This window comes from Lonchura striata, chromosome 8 (genome assembly GCF_050655825.1).
Source record: "Lonchura striata isolate lonStrDom1 chromosome 8, ASM5065582v1, whole genome shotgun sequence".
Taxonomy (NCBI): Eukaryota; Metazoa; Chordata; class Aves; order Passeriformes; family Estrildidae; genus Lonchura; species Lonchura striata.
In genome coordinates, this window is record NC_140710.1 from 22092035 (window position 1) to 22111895 (window position 19861).

Consider the following 19861-nt stretch of genomic DNA (forward strand, 5'->3'; position numbering starts at 1 on the left):
TCCATCCACTGTTTGGCTCTTCTTTCCTCCTTCTTCTGTTCTTTTTCTATCAGATCTTTCCTACTATGTTTGTTTCTTGGAATTTATCTCTTTTTTGTGGCATGTGTCTTTCAGATAGAACTTCCCTGTTTCTCTGTTACTTCAGCTTCACTACACAGCACTTCACCTAGTGCTGTAATTTTACTCTTTTGAAAATAAACTCCTTCAACCTTTAAAGCAAAAAGCCAGCTTTATGTGAGAAACTCTTACACTTGTGAGGGATACTAAATATCTGTTCATGTGTCGGCACCAAAACCATGTCCCTCATTTCTGACACAGAAGATCAACATAAGCAGATATCCTGGGACTCCAGACATTTTCTCTTATGGACCTGACAAGCAGCAGCACACATGCTGGCTGCTCAGTGGCCACCATGGACTCCGCACCCCATATGGACAGTTCAGAAGGCTGACAACAGCCATTAAAAACACATAACCAGCAATGGCATAGTCACCTGCAGGGAGTGAGAATTTCTTGGTGCTTGGAACTGTCATGAAGTATGTCTAAGGCATATGAATATGAATGCACACAAAATCTTTGTATGTACACAAAATCTATGAATATACACAAACATTTTTCTTGTCAGCAATTGAATTTGTCGTGGACTGTAAATAATGCAAGAGCTCTTACTACAACTGACAATTAGGAAAAAGCCAGTAGCCTGATACCTTACAGAAAACGTGTCAACAGAAGTTAAATTAAGTTTGGCTGAAAATAGTAATGCAGCATTTATTTCTTTAGAGAAGTGGGGAAGAGTGTTGCCTAAAGTCTAGTCCATGAGATGAGGATATGGGTATATGACATTTGCCTGAAATCATATGAAACTGTCAAAATAACATTACTCTTAATTGAAAGAATATAATCTCTAAAATGTAGCAGACTGAAAACAGATTGAATAACATGGGTGTAGAAGCCACTATATGATATATATATAAATATATATTTAACTATACAACAGGTCTACCATGTTAATTAATTTATATCTATATACCTTCATTGAAACACAGACCATGCATTCTTTTCAAAGCTACAGAATCTTAGCACATGAAGCTTCCTAACCTAAGAGAGGCTAAAAATAAGAAACAAAAATATAGTTGATCTTTTGCATTTTCAACGTACCTTCAGCATCTGAAACCTCCTGTCTGCAACATTTCTTTACAACAATTGTATGATCTATAACTATATGCATTAAACTGCCAAGGAACCCTGTAAAAGCTAACATTCATATCCATTCATATTTTCTATAAGCAATAAATTTTCAATATATTTTCATGGTTTTCAATTAAGTGTTTGAAAGCTGGCAGTTAGTCATTCTAAATTCCACAACATGATTTTCTTTTTTCAAAAGGCTTATTAGCTGAGAATCAATTATTCCCCCGCCTTTTCCAAATCTTACTTTGGTTTAGCACATCAAGTAGACCTCAAGACAAATATTAACTTTCCATGAGCATCATCTAACTTTCACTTAGAAACTTTTCCAAAAACAGAATAAAAGAAGTTGCAGAAAAAGTCCTAAATTAAACTCTGCTCAGTTTAGTGAAACATTCAGAAATACTTTTTAAGATATGTACTGATCTCTGATGCAAACAGAGACAAAATTATATACATCAAGATTGCCTCTTCCAAGTAAAGTGAGGGATCATAAGTGAGTGGGGGATCATAAGCTTGTTGATGTTGTGTTTCTGGTTGCCTCATTCATTTCCTCAAGATTCCTGTGAAAATAATCCTCCCATCCTCCCCCTTGTAAAGTTAGAATAATGCTAATAGCTTAAATAGAGTATAAGGTTTATTGCCCACTCCCAGTGAGAGGAGCTAAGCATTACACAAAATCATATAACTCCAGGCTGGAAGAGACCTCAAGAGATCACCTGGTCCCACTGCCTTCCTCAGAGCAGTGTTTTAAAACAATATGGGAAATAATAGTCCAAGATTGCCCTTTTTTCCTGTCTGTAACTAAGCACTATCATTTTAACAGAACTTCATGGCAGTTTTATGCCCTTCTAAGCATTTCAAGGGTCTCCTGCTCTCCTGTGATTTGCTTTATTATAGCCATGGAATAGGATACAATTGAAAAGAATTCAATAGGTGGCACCAGAACACTAAAAAATCCTCTCAAAAAGAAAAGCAAATGCATTTCCCCATTAAATCTTTTTGAGAGGTACTGGGTAAAATGAAGGAAAATCAAGAAGAATTGCAACACACCAGACTCTGTTACTCTGAAATTAATAGGTATATTGCTACTATTAATTTATTTTCAAAAAAATGTCTCAGCACTCACAAATGTCTGAGCTAACCTCAGGCTAACCAAGTTTACCTCAAAGACAAAACTGTCTTCTCATGTTTATATTCTAAAACATAACTCTAGAAACTTGAAAGCTGAAAACAAAAAATATCTTTAAAATGTAATGAAGATGTCCAATCCCCCAAATACATGCTTTGCAGTATGAAAGCTTGGTGATTGCCAAACTAAGCAAGTCGGTCTGAGTTTAAATGGGAACTACCCCAAAATTTTTCTCAAAGCTTAAACTGCATCCAACTGTAAGACATTCTTAAGATGATATGTGTAAGATAACAAGGACAACATTAGATAACCCAAATGGAAGAATCAGAGCATAGAAAAAGTTCCTACTACTGCAGTAAGTTTTTCAAGTTTCCCTCTACCTTCTCTTGATTTGGCCACCAGTTGGTTCCTGCTGACATACCTAAAAATATTTCAAATTCATCAGTAATGTTTGAGCAGATCTGGCCTTAATCACATGCCCTGGAGAAAGATATAACCAGCAGCTCATCCCACGGGCAGATGGGAGCCTGGCTAATCACTTTCATTCTCCTTCCTACCAGTTGGCAGACAGAATGCAGCTGCTGTTTCAAAGAAAAGTTTGCAATGAAATGACAGGCTGCCAACAAAATACACCTAAAACAAATGAGTTCACCACTCTTTCTCCTGAAAGGCCAAAGATGTACTGGCCCTGTGAGTGAGACATGGGAGTACTGCATTATTAACTACTTTCAACGTTCAACAAGAAGAGCAAATGGAAAAATTGTGAAAGAATCCAAGCCACCAAAAAAAAAAAAAGCCAACCTCTCAAACCCCTAGGACAGTAGGCTGTCTGGGTCACATCTGGAGCTACAGGAGCTGCTGCATCACCTCTGCAGTACTAACTCTGCATTCAGTGCAGTGCTGTGGTTGCACCTGTATAAGAAGTCCAGTTGAATAAGGAGACAGCTTTTTGCTGTCTTAGGAAAACGTCTTCACTTGGCAGGACCAAGCAACTGAACAGAAGACAACTGGGACCTACAATATGTTAGAAGATAAAAATGTGTTTCAAGGAAGTCCAGAGTGAGATCTTCTTGAGCAGCAGGAAGAGCCAGCACACATTTCCTGTGTGCATGTGCTATTAATAACACAAACTCCAGCTGATAAGATGGAGATCCTGTTGAATCAGCATTAAGAGCCTAAAAATGTTATCATGCTTATAGGGGCAGAAATCTATTAGCTGATGACATGGAACATGTCTTTTAATTCCATTCTGCTGCTTAATTTGCACAGTGAGCAAAATGGATCTGGTTTTGTATTTGCTGCTGGACTGGCCAGGGGGCTATGCTTGCAGCTCAGGCCCCTCTGTTCTGAGCACAGGATTGCTGCAGGACTGCATTCCTGCATACACACGGCACAGAGCAATGTGGGAAGGAGGATGCCTCTCCTGCTAATAGTGCATTTGGTGTTTTATCTAGCGTGGTGCCGTACCAGCTGGCTCTCCACATCCAGCTGTACTCCTCGTGTCTTTGCCAGAGCTGGGAGGGGGCAGAGGAAGTAATCCTTCCTCTCAGCCTCGTGTCTGTAAAACAGTTGGCAGCCGAGTTTTGCTGCCAGGAAAAATGCTTACTGAGTCTGCAGAGCTGCTGCCCTTTTCCCAGGATCTCTCCAGCCTTTAGCATATTGGACAGACCCCAGCAACCCCCACCAGGCAGCATTTTACACCAAGCAACAAATGTAGGTCCAGATTCTGCCTTCCCTCTTTTCACAGCTGAATGGCACTGCTTCAGCAGGGTCAGGGCTCTTCACATCTGCACAGAAAGCAACAGGATGTGGTCTACTTGTTCATATGGAGTAAAGCTCTTTGAGGGGGTCTCCTAGCAAACAGCACAGACATTGCAGCTCCCCTGCAAGCCAACACTAAATTGCAAGAAAAGAACAGTTCCTGGTGGGAGGTGAAGGGTGAGTAAGGCAAGGAGCCTCACAAAATGCTGCCAGCCGCCCTTTGATTTATTTTTAAACTTCAAGTGGGATAGGATGTAATTCACACCTGCTTTAAAGCTCCCTTGTGCTGCCAGAACCAGCTAACGAGACCTTAAAGTAAATGAGCATCAGGGCCAGAGATGTTACTGCTACTTTTGCTGAAAACACAAAACGAAGGGATCCATTGCTACTTTATAAACTAATCTGGGCAGACCTAAGAATAGACTAACAAACACTTAAACATCTGAGTAATTCTATACCACAGAGGACCTCAAATTTTATAGGAGGGATCACATGTGCTAAAGTGCTTTCATAACCAGAGATTAAAGAATTACACTTTATTCTTTATCTCTAATTCTGGGGGGGGGAAAGAAAAAAAACTAATATCCCCAGTTTCTGGACAAATTGCTGCTTTTTGAAAATCAAGTAAAAGATTGCCATATAGAGTTCATATTAAAAGTATGTGAAATTTTTCATGCTCTGAGTCAAAAAATAAACAACTCATTTGAGTTTACAGTATAGAATTTTCTCAGGTGAGAGACATTTCTGAGGGTCCTAAAATAAAAATCTATTTCTGTGTTCATTGAAGATGAAGCCATCAAATCAATTCTAAGTTATTCATTGTCTAATTGATAAGTCTTCATAGCCCTATGAGTTAGAACTAAATAAACATTACCATTTATTTTCCACAGGCAATATTTATAATATTTATTTTCACCAGAAATTAGGGATAAAATGTTGAAACTGTAAATTTTAATTTAACAGAATTTCTAAAATGTTCTGATTAAGAAATGCCAATTTCTTTTGTCAATGCCAATGCTTTTGATATCTGGATTTAATGTCCATTCTGACTTTTCAAAATTATAATTAAAATAGTTTCCATCTGATTTCTCCAAATATTTCCTTTGGTACAAGTTCATTAATAATTGCCTCCCATAGCAACTCCTTCACACAGTGCATCGCTGCTCAAGAGCCTGGCACTCTTTCCTGCACCTTTAACCTTTGCTTAAAGCATTACCCGAGAGTCAAAGGCCTTTTTGTTCCCAAGCACCTGCCAGTGCTGAGGCCTGACTTGCAGTGGGGAAGGAAGGTGTGGTCTGCCTGCAGAGCACAGCTCAGGAGTGGGTGCTGCTCTACTATGGCCAACGTGATAGGATGTGGTGTTATGCTTTTAGTGAAAACTGACCTCCGAAATTAATGCTTTTTCTAGATCCCTCTCCTTGCTGTCCACCTTCCAAGATTGGAGTTATACCTATCCTCCTCAAGTTCAGAATCAAATGTGAGCATTAATCAGCATTTACAGCTATGGAGAAGGTGAAAAGTTCAAATTAGCCAGCAATCGAGTACAAGGGGAACAACCAGAAGAAAGGGATGGAATCAAGAATTTATAACTGACAGATACAAGGAGGATCACAATGTTACAGTATATGTTGAATATTTCTGACCATTTAAAAAAGTATTTTTCTGGTTCTGATTATGCAAAATAAACATAGGAGTATATTTTTTCCAAAGGAAAATAAAAGCATAGAGCAAAACAGAAATTTCCCTGAAGAAACATTAATTTAATGGAAACAATACTTGTTACCAATGATATGTAAAATTTCTCAAAACCATAAACCTGAAGTAAAACAAAAACCAAAAGCAGCAAATCAAATACTTTTTGCCAACACAGTTCCTGCAAACCTAAAATAAATACCCAGGAATATTGTGTGTTTAGCAGTCAGAAGGAGGGGTTTTCTATCACTTGCACCATACTTTAAATGACATTTTCAGTCTTCACAGGATGGCTTTGCAGTAACCCACTTGTACAGCTACAGCTAACGACGCCTTTGCTGCTCTGTGGTTTCTCTCATGCTGTTTACTTCTGCCTTTCTTCTACAGAACCCTGCTCAAAAGGAAGAGGGTGCAGCATACTGTGGTTTTGAGCTTAAGTGCTTCCAAATGCAAATGGAGTTACCATAGCACCCACATGCCCAAGCAATCAGACTTATCTTAGTGCTAAACCACTTCTCTAGTGCAGCCATGAAATGTCCCTATTAAACTCCTTTTCATCATATTTTGCATTTGTAATTATTTTCAGTTGTACAGGTTCATTAATATGATACAGTGAGGGGTGGCAATCTTTGCCAAAAGAAGACCAGACTGCTTTGCAGGGAGTCCTTATCACCATGTGAATTGTCTGCAAGAGAGGAGAATATCAAACACTGATGTAACAGTTCTATCAGCTGTGAAATGCTGGGTACTCTCCACAGTCATTAAGAAACACCTATACATGAGAAATGAAAGATTGGCTGTGATATTTGTTTGGCAATTTTGTGCTACATGCAAAAAAATCTGTGTTCATATTTGCTTTGCCCTTTATATATTTTCAATATTTGTGCACAGAAAGTCTTGAGCCAGATTCATATTGTTCCCATGCTAAACTTCTCTGCTCCCCAGGGCCAGTCCCTCTAACTTCAGTCATGACTTTTCCAGCCCTGCTGGATCCTTCCTTGATCTTCCTTTCCCCCATCTACCTTGAACAGAAACACTTGCTCCATATTGCTCTGCTTAATGGCACTGACAGAACGATTCTGGATTTGCTGAATGGATAGTTTATGGCAAGCAAAGGAAGAAAGAACTTACACCTATTTTATCATCCTCTCAATCTGTACTCCCACGGCTTTTGCAATTGCTGACTCTATTGGTCACAGGAAGCTGTGGAGAACAGCAGAAGGCAGCTTAGTTCTCAAGAGTTTTGATCAGAAAAAGAGGCTACAGCTGAGTAGCCTGACTGACTGACTGACTGGCTTAGTGAGAGTGTGAGGCAGGAGCAAACCTAATTTCAGGCCCTTCATTGGACTATGGCATATTTAAATATCTGAATCACTTCTCTGTTTCTCAGTTTCTTCAAGATTAAAGCATTATTTGGACATCTTCCTGATTGAATATAACTTTTTATGTAAGTTTGCCAGCAACAGAAAATGGGTCCTTTGCTCTAAAAACCAAAATCAACTCAGAAATACTTCTCTCAACTGTCTTTAATTAGCTCAAATTCAAACCATAAACAGTTCAGTACTATTTGAAGAGTAGGGGAGGCTGCAAGCAAATGATGTTTAAGGTGTAGTCTAACTTAAGTTTTTCTGTGAGTCTGTGATTCTCAGATCAGCATTTTAGCCACTGATAACATAAAGCCTGTTGAAAACAGAAATACCTTCTGTTTCTCAGAGCTCCATTAGCATGAAATCCTTGGATCAACAGCTCTGTACTTACTGGGAGCATTATGTCAGTGAGGACTCTAATCAGTGATTTTCAAAAATATTCAGCTTTTTAAAAAGAACATTTCTTTCAAGAACTGACATCTGCCTATGAGTTATTCCTTTTCATAATAATATTTTTCTTTGATCCACTGCTATGTTAAACACCCTACCAAACCACTTGTTTGACTGCTAGGCACTGCAGATTTTTTTGCTGATAAAAGATATATAAATGTACCACAGGAGTTCCATGGTTTCACCTTGGCCAAGGGCTGAGGGCAGGGCAAGCAGGGCTGCATGGTGGCACACAGACTTGAGCCAGCAGGACCAGAGTGTGACAAATGACAGAGCAACAGCCCACCAGAGAGCAACACTGAATAACTGCTGCAAAGCTGTAGCAGCACGGACAGCACCTGAGTGTCGTGCCCCTCAGCAGTAGCAGCTGGGGACAAAAAGAATCCAGAGCCCCCAAAGCTGCAGTCAGGGAGCTCCTCTGGCCTAGTGACACAGGTGAATGTACAGCTGTAGTTACCATTCCCAGAGTTTTTCCTTTCACCAAGGTAATTCATTACTGCTGCAAAAATCACACTTTTCAGATATTGCTGTGAAAACAACATTTCTGATAGTTCTAGGAGATGGCACCTGGCTCAAAGGAGTGCTGCTGTGAGTGATGCAGTGATACTTGGTGCTTCTGAAACAACCTTATTACAGAGTCAAATGCTGGGGCTGGGGGATTCAGCTGCTGTTTTGGATGAGAACAAGTCCTGTGGTTCAAAAGGGCACATTAGAGTCAGAGAGAAGATCTGAGTGAGGATCTGCCTTTATCTACTCACAAAATTAAACATTAAATTTTAATTTAATTATCTGATGATAGTGCAGTTTAGGCCTAAAGAAAACTAGCTGCATTATTCCACAGCAGAGAATGTACAAGCCATTGCTCAGTACCTCCAGTCATAGTGCTGGGTTTTATTGTGCCCAGTTACTCTGCCTGCACAGCCTCAGCCTTTGAAAGATTCACAAATCAGAATAAAGATGTGGCACAAAAATTTCCTTTTCCAGTGATCTGTCATTTGTATTTCTGCGACTTCATGCTCCAAGCTTAACAGGACCCTCAGCAGTCCCTGTGCTCCATGAGGTGAAGTCCCAGCCTCACATCTCCAAGCAGCAATGCTCTAAACTATCCTGCTAGTCTCAGTCATCTCCTATGACCCAGATTTCTTCCAGCATAAAGAGAAGATCCTAACCAGCACTGGCTGATAGACAACTAGCTTCTGTTTCTTGAAAGGATAGAGAGTACAGAGGGAAAAAGAAATCACGCAGCTCAGTGGAGAACCGTTCCCATACCAACTCTGCCTGCTGGGCAGCTTCCTCGTCCTCCCGGGGCTGCCAGCTGCAGCCAGCAAACTCTCTTTGTTTCAAGGGACACTGATTTTACTTGGCTACTATCTTCACTTACTCTTTTTCCTCCAGACATTCAGGCCAAAATTTATCAGAATTGAATATCCTTCATCAAATATGCTACTGAATAACATTTTTATTGTTCATAAAATACTCTGACAGCCAGGATTCACTGACCAACAACTAAATCAACTGCATTCTTGTTAGGGTGCAATTTAAAACACAGTAATCTAAACACATAAAATGTTGATAGGAAGCATCAGGTAAGGGTCAGATTCTACCAGCATTATTCATGCAAAAATAATTTGAAAAGTAAATCATTCAGTGATGCATGTCATTATCTTCCAGAACACTTCCAGTTAAAATTTATCATTCTTTTTTTATTATTTCCCTGGAGGTGTTTAAGAAAAGGCTGGATATGCTACTTAATTCCATGGTCCAGTTGACAAGGTGGTGTTATGTCATAGGTTAGACTCAGTGATCTCAAAGGTTTGTTGTCCCACCTAGTTAATTCTGGGATTCTATGAGAAGAAGTAACTACAGTATTTAAATTAATCAAAATGTCCTATATTTATGTGTGACCTGAAATCCATCTTGTCCTCAGCTAGAATGAGAAAAATTGGAACTGTGACCAAGTCCTACCCAGGAATTCCACTTTTTACTCACTTAACTGCATGAGTGGTTGGATGTACCCTCCATGTCTGTGTCTCTCTAACATCCCATGCAAAGTGGAGGTAATGGCATATTACAATCAGAAATTAATTTATAATTATGAAGTTCACAGACAAGGGATCTGAAAGTGACATAAAAAATATGCCCACATCCGTCTTATTGCATAAACAGGAACAGACTGCAAAGAGAGAAACTCCTTGAACCTGAGCTCCCCAGAATGCCCTGCACACACTTACAAAAGCCTCTCACTATCTCAAAATCTGGATTGCAGAACCTGGGCTCTGTCCCTTCAGGGAAGCTGAGCAACTGAGCAGGTCAAGAAGGGGCCCTTACTTCATGTCACATCAAAAGCAATGATGAACGGATTTCAGAATAGAGCAGAGTCCACACAACTCCTCTGGAATTGAATAGAACATTAAGTGAAAGTGATTTCTTGATCCCTTCTCCTTCTTTATTTTCCTTTTGAAACCAGATCAGTAATTTTGGTACCTAGCACTGGGCCTTTCACTGCATTTTAAATATGTTCTTTTTTCCCCTCTTTCTCCATTTGCTGTTTTTATTATAACAAATAGGAGATGTGAGATCCAACTATAACAAACCACATGATAATCAGAATCAAAGGGAGGTGAAAACAGTTAATCTAATTTTGTTTTAAATGCTATGCTGATCATCCTTTTCTAAAATACTGTATGCTGAATGTTTCAGGAAATAAAAATAAAGGCACAGAATGAAAGGACTCCACTCTGCTCTCGTGTTCCTCAAGATTTGAACAAGACTGATTTCAGTATCTCTTGAAATAATTCAAGGCAAAAAGAACATAAATAGTCTGTGCTTCCATCTTTTGCTTGTGGAGGGCAATTTTCATTAGCATTTCAAGTTTCCTTTTTTACTATCAATTTTTATTTTAAAAGTATAAATGAGTGATCTGGGAAAGAAAAGAAAAATCAAAGGATAAGGATGCTAGACAAGAATTTATTTAGGAAAAGAATTGTATGGACCTTTCAATGTATAGGGGCCCACGGAAAGCCCTCAGGCCAAAGTTAAGAGAACATCCAATTTCATGCTCCAGATAATTTTACACTCTTTATATAGGCACAGCTATTCACAAGCTGGGAAATGCCACAGACTTGTAAACATTTCTTATGTCTAATAATAAGAAATGTGTACATAGCAGCATTACATATCTTATGACCATAACAACTCCCACTTGGAGGTGGGAGGTCAGAAACCCACTATGATTTGTAACACAAGTATCAGTTTGTTTACAAACATCCCCATAGATGGAGCAGTGTGGAAGTAGTATGTGTACTGGCTGCTGTCATGACAGATGGAAAAGCTGAAGCAGAAAGACACAAGTATGTGCAAATGTAGGTAAGGCTTTTGTAAGTCTATACTTTCACAGTATTTGCTTGAAATACTGGTGAATGTACCATGTGAACTGGTAAAATTAACTGCTCTTTCATTTTTAATATGGAAATATATAAGGTTTTTTCAGTTGTGTAGACTAAGGCACTTGAAGATACTATTCAGCAGCTATGATTTTGCATTTCATATGCAAAATATGAAATGTATGCCCCACAAAACTGATAATACAAACAAACTAAAAAAGACAAAACCTTCTGGTAAGGTGTTCAGGAAGTACAGAAACTTGTTATTTGTCATTTACTTCAGTAGGAATTCAGTATAGCTTGGGAAAAGATCATAGTTTGAAGAAAGATAATATGAATCAAGACTTCTATAGAGTCTGTAAAAGATCTCTTAGGAAGCCCCCAGCAGCACACGCAAGCAGGAAGTGGGCACTGACAGCGCTGAATTCAGCACTCAGCTCTGTTGGCCCAGGAAGGCACATGAGCCTTCTCTGTACCTCCATTTGGTGCATGGAGACCAACTTCAGTGTGGGATCACCTGGATTTCCATGGGCTGCTCTGCACCATCATGTAAACTGTTAGGTGTACTTGGATAAACTGAACTATTGATCAAAGCCCTGCACAATCTACAGCACCCTCACCCAAATTCTTTATCAAATTTTTCATTTTGCATTATGCTTCATGCTGAAACGGAAACTTTCAAAGTAGTTTAATTCATTTTTAATGGCGCTCAACATTATCAAGGCAACTAAGAAAGAGACTGAAGCATTTTAGTCAGGATTATCAAGAATACCCTCATGAGCAGAAACTTTGAAAAATCTACACAAAAGTAAAACTCTAGTTTCTGGATTTCCATTTTGCCGCATAAGATCCTTTTGCAGGATAGTTCATGATCAAGGATGATGGTCAAGAAATCCCATGGTCAAGAAGCTCTGCTCATCTGCTGATGAATAATAAATTCTGTCTTTTTAATGCAATGTGATATTTCTTTCCTTTTGGATATAAAATATGTTCTTTATATACATTTACATAACCAAGACCCAAAGAAATTAAGGACAGACAAACATTATCTGCAGTGAGAACAGCATAAAGCAGTCTGAAACAGTGCAATGAAAGATATGTCTAACTGTTTTTAAGGTTGACAGGGTCAAAAGAAAGCATTACAAAGACTTTTGAACTTCCAAGAAATCAAGGAACACAACGATCAGGGAATGGAACCCCGTACCAAGAATATAATGTTTTTCTGTTTGGGTACAAAAAGCCAATCCTCCAGGGCCACAGTAGATGGTGTAAAAGAAAATTGAGTTAAAGGCTGTCAATTCATTTTTGGCACATGTATGAGGCAAACAGCTACCCCAAAGGAACAGGATTCTCTCATGAATGGAAATGGAACTTATTAAAAGAATTGTCCAATGAATGCAAGAAATGGTACTAAGGGCAACAACATCTCTTACACTGAGCTGAGATTCTCCCTGCTCAATCCCACATCATGAGTGACTGGGGAACTGGCAGATAGAGCAGCTGGCTCTGCAGAGATGAGTGGTTGATGGCTCAGTGGGATCCCACGGCACTTGGTATCATGAAGAACTTCTCACATTAGAACCATTGCAATCTATTTGACCATGGCTTTGGTCTACATGATATGAGGAATAGCAGCCTCTTGCCAGAGCATTGGTCCTCCAGCCAGGAGCACAAGTGCTTTTACTTGTGCAAAGGTGCACAGTGCTAAAACAGCTTAACTGCCAAGCTCGTTTTGTCTTTCAGTTTTAAGTTACTGGCAGCTGCTAATGAAAGTAATCTTTTACCTCATCAAAGTTAATGAGCTTTGGCACTACACTCCTGAATGATGTTGTAAAAGTCCTGTTTCCACTAGTAGTTGTGTTACTGCTTGTTCAGGGGCCTCTCTGCCTCGTGTTGCTGTACTGTGGAATCGTGTCCTTTTTGACTATGACTCATCACAGTCAGTCAGCCACATGGTCTAACTCCCTTTTCAGTTTAAATCAGCTTCAGGTTAGATTTGAGTGGCTTAACTATGGGAAGGTTCCCAATGTCTTGTTTCCGCCTTCAGACCTGAGGGGACAAAGCTGAGAGTCCATGCTGGTGTTTATCCATTAGTCAGGTCTAAGTTTTGCTTTGGCAGAGATATAGAGACATCACATAAAGCAGATAAAACCCATTGCAGTCCACCACCTCAGCAGGAAGGGGCAGAGGAATTCTTTTACACTTTAAAATAGCTAAAGCCCTTGCTACATGTGTTTGGGCTGTAGTATAAGTTTGACAAAATGTCTGCCTCTGTTCCTCTGCATGCTCTGTGTTAATGCTGACACTGACAACAGCTTATGAAGCACAGCTGATACACAAATGAGCTCAGAGGAGGGGTTTGGGGCAGGTGCTGCAGGGCTCCAGTGCCTTCTGCACATCCACCCAACAGTGCTACTCTCCCTTGTGCAGCTTAAAATTGCAAAAGCCATATGTGGAGGGCTTTTTGACCTTTTTTTTGCCTCCTGCCCTCCCTGCCAACCAATGTAGAAGCTCCTGATTCGATGCTCCTTCAGCAGCCGACCTTTAAAACTGCAATGGTCCCACATTCAGGGGTCTGGTCCCTATCTGCCTGGCTCCTCATTACCTTATCATTGTGCATCTGATTACAACACACTCCAGAAAACTGGCCCACAACTCTGACAGTGCCTCCACAGCACAATCTGAAAGATGTGTTCAGTCTAACTCAGTAGTCAAAAACTGACATGTTTTACACCAGAGTTTCACGAGGAATTTACAGCTGCTTCAGGCTTGCCACCTAGACTGCTGTTTAGGAAGCCTTGAGAGTTTGCTGTCTGCCAACTTGATCAGGAATTCTGAAATTCTGAGATGGTAATATCACAAGGATTAGTTCAGTCCTCTACAGAGACAGTAGTTCAGATTTGCTTGCCTAGCCAGCCTGTGATGCTTAACCATATTACTATGTTTATCTTCCTGGTCTTGACCAGTTTTCACTGGGATAATAAAGTTTGACTTCAGGTAAACTAATATGCTTAATTAAAATTTCTATTTATTTTCAAATAACATACCAATTTCAGAAGAATTTCCAAAATAAACACATTCAGCCCTATTCAATAATTTATTAGTTAAGCTAAATTAAAGTTGCTAACATTATAGAGTAATAAAAGGAGAATGCCTACTTCCCTAGTCAATAACTTCATCTGAATCATATATGTATTTCAAAAATCAAACACAGTTGAATTTTTCAATAATTTTAAACTGCATATTCAACATCTTTGGTACAAGGGTACACAGGAATTGGCAGCAAATAATGATTACAGATGTACAAGAAGAGTTGCATTAGCTACCAGTTCTGTGAATTTACTCCTCTTCACCCAGAAACCTATTATGGCAGAGAAGTAGCCAGAGCTGGTTTTGTTCCTCCTCTGCCACCACCAGGAAGAGTTGCATGAGCAGAGGGTTAAGCTCACAAGGCACACAACTGTGCTCAGTATAAGAAAAATCAAGTATAACTTTTTAAATCTTTGCTGGTTTTTAACAGTGTTTGGAGTTAATGGACTTATTTCAACTTCCTGGTAAATGGCAGCCAGCAAGAACTATACAGTGTGACAGGATGTGGGTGCCTGAATTTTACCTCCATTTAGCAGAGCACTGGTCTGCATTTAGCAAAGCAACTCTCAGCTTGCATTGCCAGCAAGCACCTTCCCATTCCCAGGCAAGGCTGCCTGTCAACCCACAAATGAGTAAACTTCCTCACTGAGGTAAGAGGAATGATGGCAATGTACAGAAGCATTAATACTTCAGCCTACACTGTTTGAAGACACAGAATTTGCAAAACTAAAGAAAGTGTAATTGCCCTAATGACTCAGTTTTCTTCATTTTTAGCGTGCTTTTTTAGCTACAAAGCACAACACAGGCAACCACCACAATGATACAAACTTCATGGTACACTATGAGATGGCAAATATCTAAGAACAAAGACTGTAATTTCCCTTCTCTGAGCATTGCACAGAACATGCAGACTGCCCTGGGCCAGGATGACCCAAGCTGTCCAGTACAGACATCCAAAGTACCTTTTTCTTTTATCCTTCTGTTATTACTATTTCAAGTATTTTTTAATTACTGAAGCTTCATTGATCTATCTAAAGTCCAAATAGCCACCATTATTAAAATGATGATCCCCTGGCTACCTCAACCGCAGCAGCTGATGCTCAGGCAGAGGTTTTGTTGTTTTGTTTGGGTTTTTTTAATTGGAATTTCATATTCATATTCATAAGTCCTTCAAGAAATGGTGGATGAATTCCACAACATTCAGCTCTGAAACTTACTTCTTACAACAACATCCACAAGCTTTTTTTATAAGCTTTTCTTTCCTAAAAGAAAATGTAGCATTAGTTAAAAAAAAAAAAGTAAAAAAAAAAGAAAAAAAGAAAGGCAACAGATCTCATTTCTGCTCTTCCCCAGTGCTCCCAGAAGCAAACACTTTGTGCTGTTAAACTGCTCGGCCCCCTCCTCACGAATCTCTCTGGGGCTGACTGCATGAAAACTTGGTAAAAAGGCACTTTAGTCTTCAGTTTTATTGCTTCTAGTACTTTTTAACAATCTAGCAGACCCATCAACTTATTCACAGCTTTTCTCATACATTGGAATAATTTGTTGATTAATTATGGTTTATGTGACTTCCTTAATTAATGTCTTCATTTTGGTAATAATTACTTTGAATTTTATCTACAGTAGTAGCTATTCTCTTTAGTTAGTACCACTTTAGATGGATTTTCATCTTCAGAAAACTACTACTACCTACACAAACACTCATAACTGAGCCTTTTTTTTCTCTGCCTTTACTGCTCCCTCTCCATTTAGCCTGAGGCACACACTTGCACAGTGTGTTGTCATAATTTCCTGACAGGTTCTAGGATTTCAGTTTATATTTGTATACTTTTTTTCCATACATTCTTAAATGCTTTCTCCTAGAGCTAACTTTTAAACTCTTGTCCCAGAGAAGACTAGAGCTCATATTCTGCAGAAATAGCACTGGGGATTTCAAAGGAGATGTAACTTTTACTGTTTATATTACACCCAGAAGATAACATATATACTTTCAATACATTGCAGTTATGTAACATATTCACATCTCTCATTTTCTAATACTAAGTGTGCATATATTTTTAGAATACTAACTCCAAATACTACTTATAATACAGAAGCTCTTTGTGGTATATCTCTGTCACTGACTGTGCAAGCAGTCCTTTGGTTAGGTGTGCTGGGAGCTTGATATAACAGAGTGAATTAACTGTTTCTTTGAATGCCCAATTTCCAGTCTAACTTAATGGTGTTTGCAGTGACATTCTACAAATGTGTGCCTTGTCCTCAAAAACAAGAATACAAACTCAATTAGTGTGCACTCCCAAGCACTAACTGAATGAAGGATTTTTCACACCATTAAAACAAACCACTGCATCTGCATATTGTTACCTGTGCTTTTTTAAAATAGAATATATTCTCTGTGAAAAAGAGAGAGAAAATTAAACCATTACATTAAACCAAATCATGTATTTTTTAGGTAAAAAGTGGTGACTTACTACAGCAAGAGCAAATCAATCACTGGAAAAATTACACACTGCCTAAGAGTATGGTAAGAGGCATCCAAATGGCCTCAAGTTCCATCATTTATGCATCAGTAGAAATGGATGAATATCATGATACTAACAATCCTGACAAGATTGCAGGTCCAGATCAAGCACTGACACCAAAGGGAAAGCACCTCCATCTGCCACACTGGCTCTATATGAAGGAAGCCTAAATCTGCAGGATGGATGGAAGCAGCCACATGTATCGGGGTGACTTCCTGGACAGCCAGAGGGCTGACAGCCAGGCAAGGATGTCACACCATGCTTTTCTCCTACTTTATCATTTTAATGGATTTTTTATTTCATAGGTTGCATTAAGCTTTTTAAAAAGATCCCTATTAATACAGTTTCTCTAATTTATGTCTATAAACCCCTTATTATTAAGGAAAAAAATTATCTGCATCGAAAAATTACAAATATTAGAAAATAGCAAAAAAATCAGTTGATTTCAACAAAGTTTCCCTGACAGACAGATCATAAATGCCAGTGGAAATACAGAAAATTCATTCTGTTTAATTATTAATCTGCTGACAGCACAAATGTAATGCAATGGACCTGGGTGTATCCTTGAAAATCCTCTAACCTCTGTAAGCAGGAAAGTGGTCAGAATTCGTTTTGCAGAAGATGAACAACCCCTGCATCTCCACAGCATCCTTTGAACTTCCCAGATGTGGAAAATCTGCCCGCTATGCTGCTAAAACCTCTTTTTTTTTTCCCCTGTAGCATGCAGATAACTCCTATCCAAAATGAGAATCTAAGGAATCTTTTTTACTTTCTCTGTTTTCCTCATAACAAGGCTTCGCCTATGAAGAAGGCACAAGCTGGGCTTGCGAACTTGATCATTGTATTAATAAATCAATCAGAAACAACATTAGAAAGACTCATTGGAAAGACTGCAAGCACTGGACAATAAAACAGTATCAAATCTAATTATTTTTAGTAAAGAATCATCAAAGAACTGAAATTCAGAAAGAATTTTCAATATTAAAACAACAGCAAGAATATGAAAAGCAAGTGTACCATAAAGATAATGAGTAGAGAGACCAAGCCAGGATGTATTTGCAATCAAACTGGTTTCTCCTCCAGCAACTGCATTGTGAAGCATCTAGATGGAATCTGTGGTCAAGAAACATCTAACATTTCAAAAACTCAGCATCATACAGTGTCAGCCATTCCCAGTATTATTATGAGTGAAATCTCCTGTCTCTATATGAAAAGAAATCATAGGGATTTGGGTTTGAGCTTGTTTTTGAGCTAAAAGCTTTGAAGCATTTTCTGTTCTGAAATGTGGCATCACAATGTATTTTGTGATAGATCATTTCCCTAATGATCACATTTCCTGTAGTGAGACTTTTCATCTTCCTCTATGTGACTCTACCAACACTGCAACACACACTCTGCAACACCTCCCACCTCAAGTGAAAAGGCGCTTATAGTCCCTTAGATTGGAAGAGGACTCAAATCAATGTGCTACTCTGACTTAAGTCCTGGGTCAGTACTCTGCATCACCAGCTCAGCTGATCTGTTTTGATTTGGGGCTTGGACATATTTTAAGAAGAAAAAATGGTAGGAAGGTAGATAGTAACTTCTATAACAATCTGCCTCACTAAGACCTACCATCATCCTGATCATGTTCATTCTCATTTGTATTTGCCTCCTGCAATGCCACAATAATTCCAGATCAGAAAATAGATGGAGCTGCTAAACGTACTGAGCCCTGCTACAAAATTACTGAGACATCACTGTTATTTCTTTCTCTGTTCTCGATTTACTCTTGCTCATGTACATTACAAAATACCACCCTCTAATCTGACCCAACTGTCCAAGCAACCTTTTTATTTGTGCTCAATTTGATACTTGTGACTGGAATTAGGCTGTTGAAGATGACAGCAATCCTCTCCCAGGAAGAAGGATTAATGCCCTCAGTCTTCCTGCAGCAGTCTTTGCAGAATATCACATTAAAGTCCTTGTGTCCACCCTTACTTGGATGACAAGTACTTTATGCAGAAGGTTGACCTGGGATTTCTACAACTGGCTGAGGTGATGTGCAGGCCTCCTACCATGCTGCTGATTGACCAACAGGGTTCATTAAATTAATGTTTCATTTCATGTATTAATCAGTGTCATACTCTCAGTTTGGGTTGTTCAATATGGCTTTTTGCTTCAGTGTGCTGCAAAGTATATGACTTTCTTTATGAAATTACAGTCACAGGTAATCAACTTCAATGTTTGGATTAAAAAATGCTCCTTTTTTCTTCATTTCTGATCCTTTTTTTATTATTATTATTTTGGCTTCTTACTCAGCAAAAGGTTCAGGGCATTTCTTTTTGTTCAGCAACTTTTCAAGTGACCTTTTGGAAGTTAGCTACCTGAATGTTTCCATTTAACACAGAAATCATAACTTTTACTTACTAAAGTGTAAAATATTCTGAGCTCTGTGGAACAGTAAGACATTTAGAAAGGTGCATTGAAGTCCATTTATGAAATTTTATGTCACCTCTATGAGATGACAATTTGCTACGATGAACGGGTATCCCAAGGTTCTTTGCTTTTGCATTTCCTTTAATAAATAATGTTTACCAGCACTTACTGAAATAAATACATGATCTGATTTCTGCAAATAATACTTTTCCCTCTAATGACACAAATATTTTGCAAGGTAATATTGTCATAAAAAACTGTTTTTTTTAAAAAATGGGTCTTTTAAGGCAATCACGTTTCTTTGTCTTACCTAAAAGATGAAAATGACCATCACTGAAATTATGTTTCACTCAAAACCACTTATGTGTGTGAAATAATCAAGATTCAGATACATTACTGAAAGCATGAATTATTCTAAACCCTTTGGAAGAATCATTGTGCTTCTACTTGCATACAGAAACCCACATACTGCCGAAACTGGCAGCCCTTTCATGGCTTGTGAATCCTGAATGGTGTCTATGAGGTGGCCAAGAGATCAAGCCTTGTGTGCCTGGCCTGATAAATGATGTAGTTTAAATTGTCTATAAGGAATCCCAAGGAATTTGACCAAATTTAAACTAGTGAATAACTCTGCTTTCTTAATGATTTAAGTAAGTAAACCACTGAAACCTTATTAACACTGATTTTAAAGACAAGCTATGTTGTCTTAGGCAAAACTCTCACAAACATGAGAGCTTCTCTAGGTAAGAATCTTCTGAATAGGCACTATAATCCTTTCCCTGAGCAGAATTCCTTCCCCCACACCTATAAGAATTGCCTATACTCTTTCTTAGACTGGAAGAATGAGAATGTTCTGCC

The 19861-nt window shown here is 38.8% G+C and overlaps 1 protein-coding gene across 5 annotated transcripts in view; it reads right to left on the reverse strand.

The window, feature by feature from the left end:
* PTPRC (protein tyrosine phosphatase receptor type C) overlaps window positions 1-19861 on the reverse strand; it is a 58415-nt gene that overhangs the window by 24994 nt on the left and 13560 nt on the right. The gene's annotated exons all lie outside the window — the stretch shown is intronic.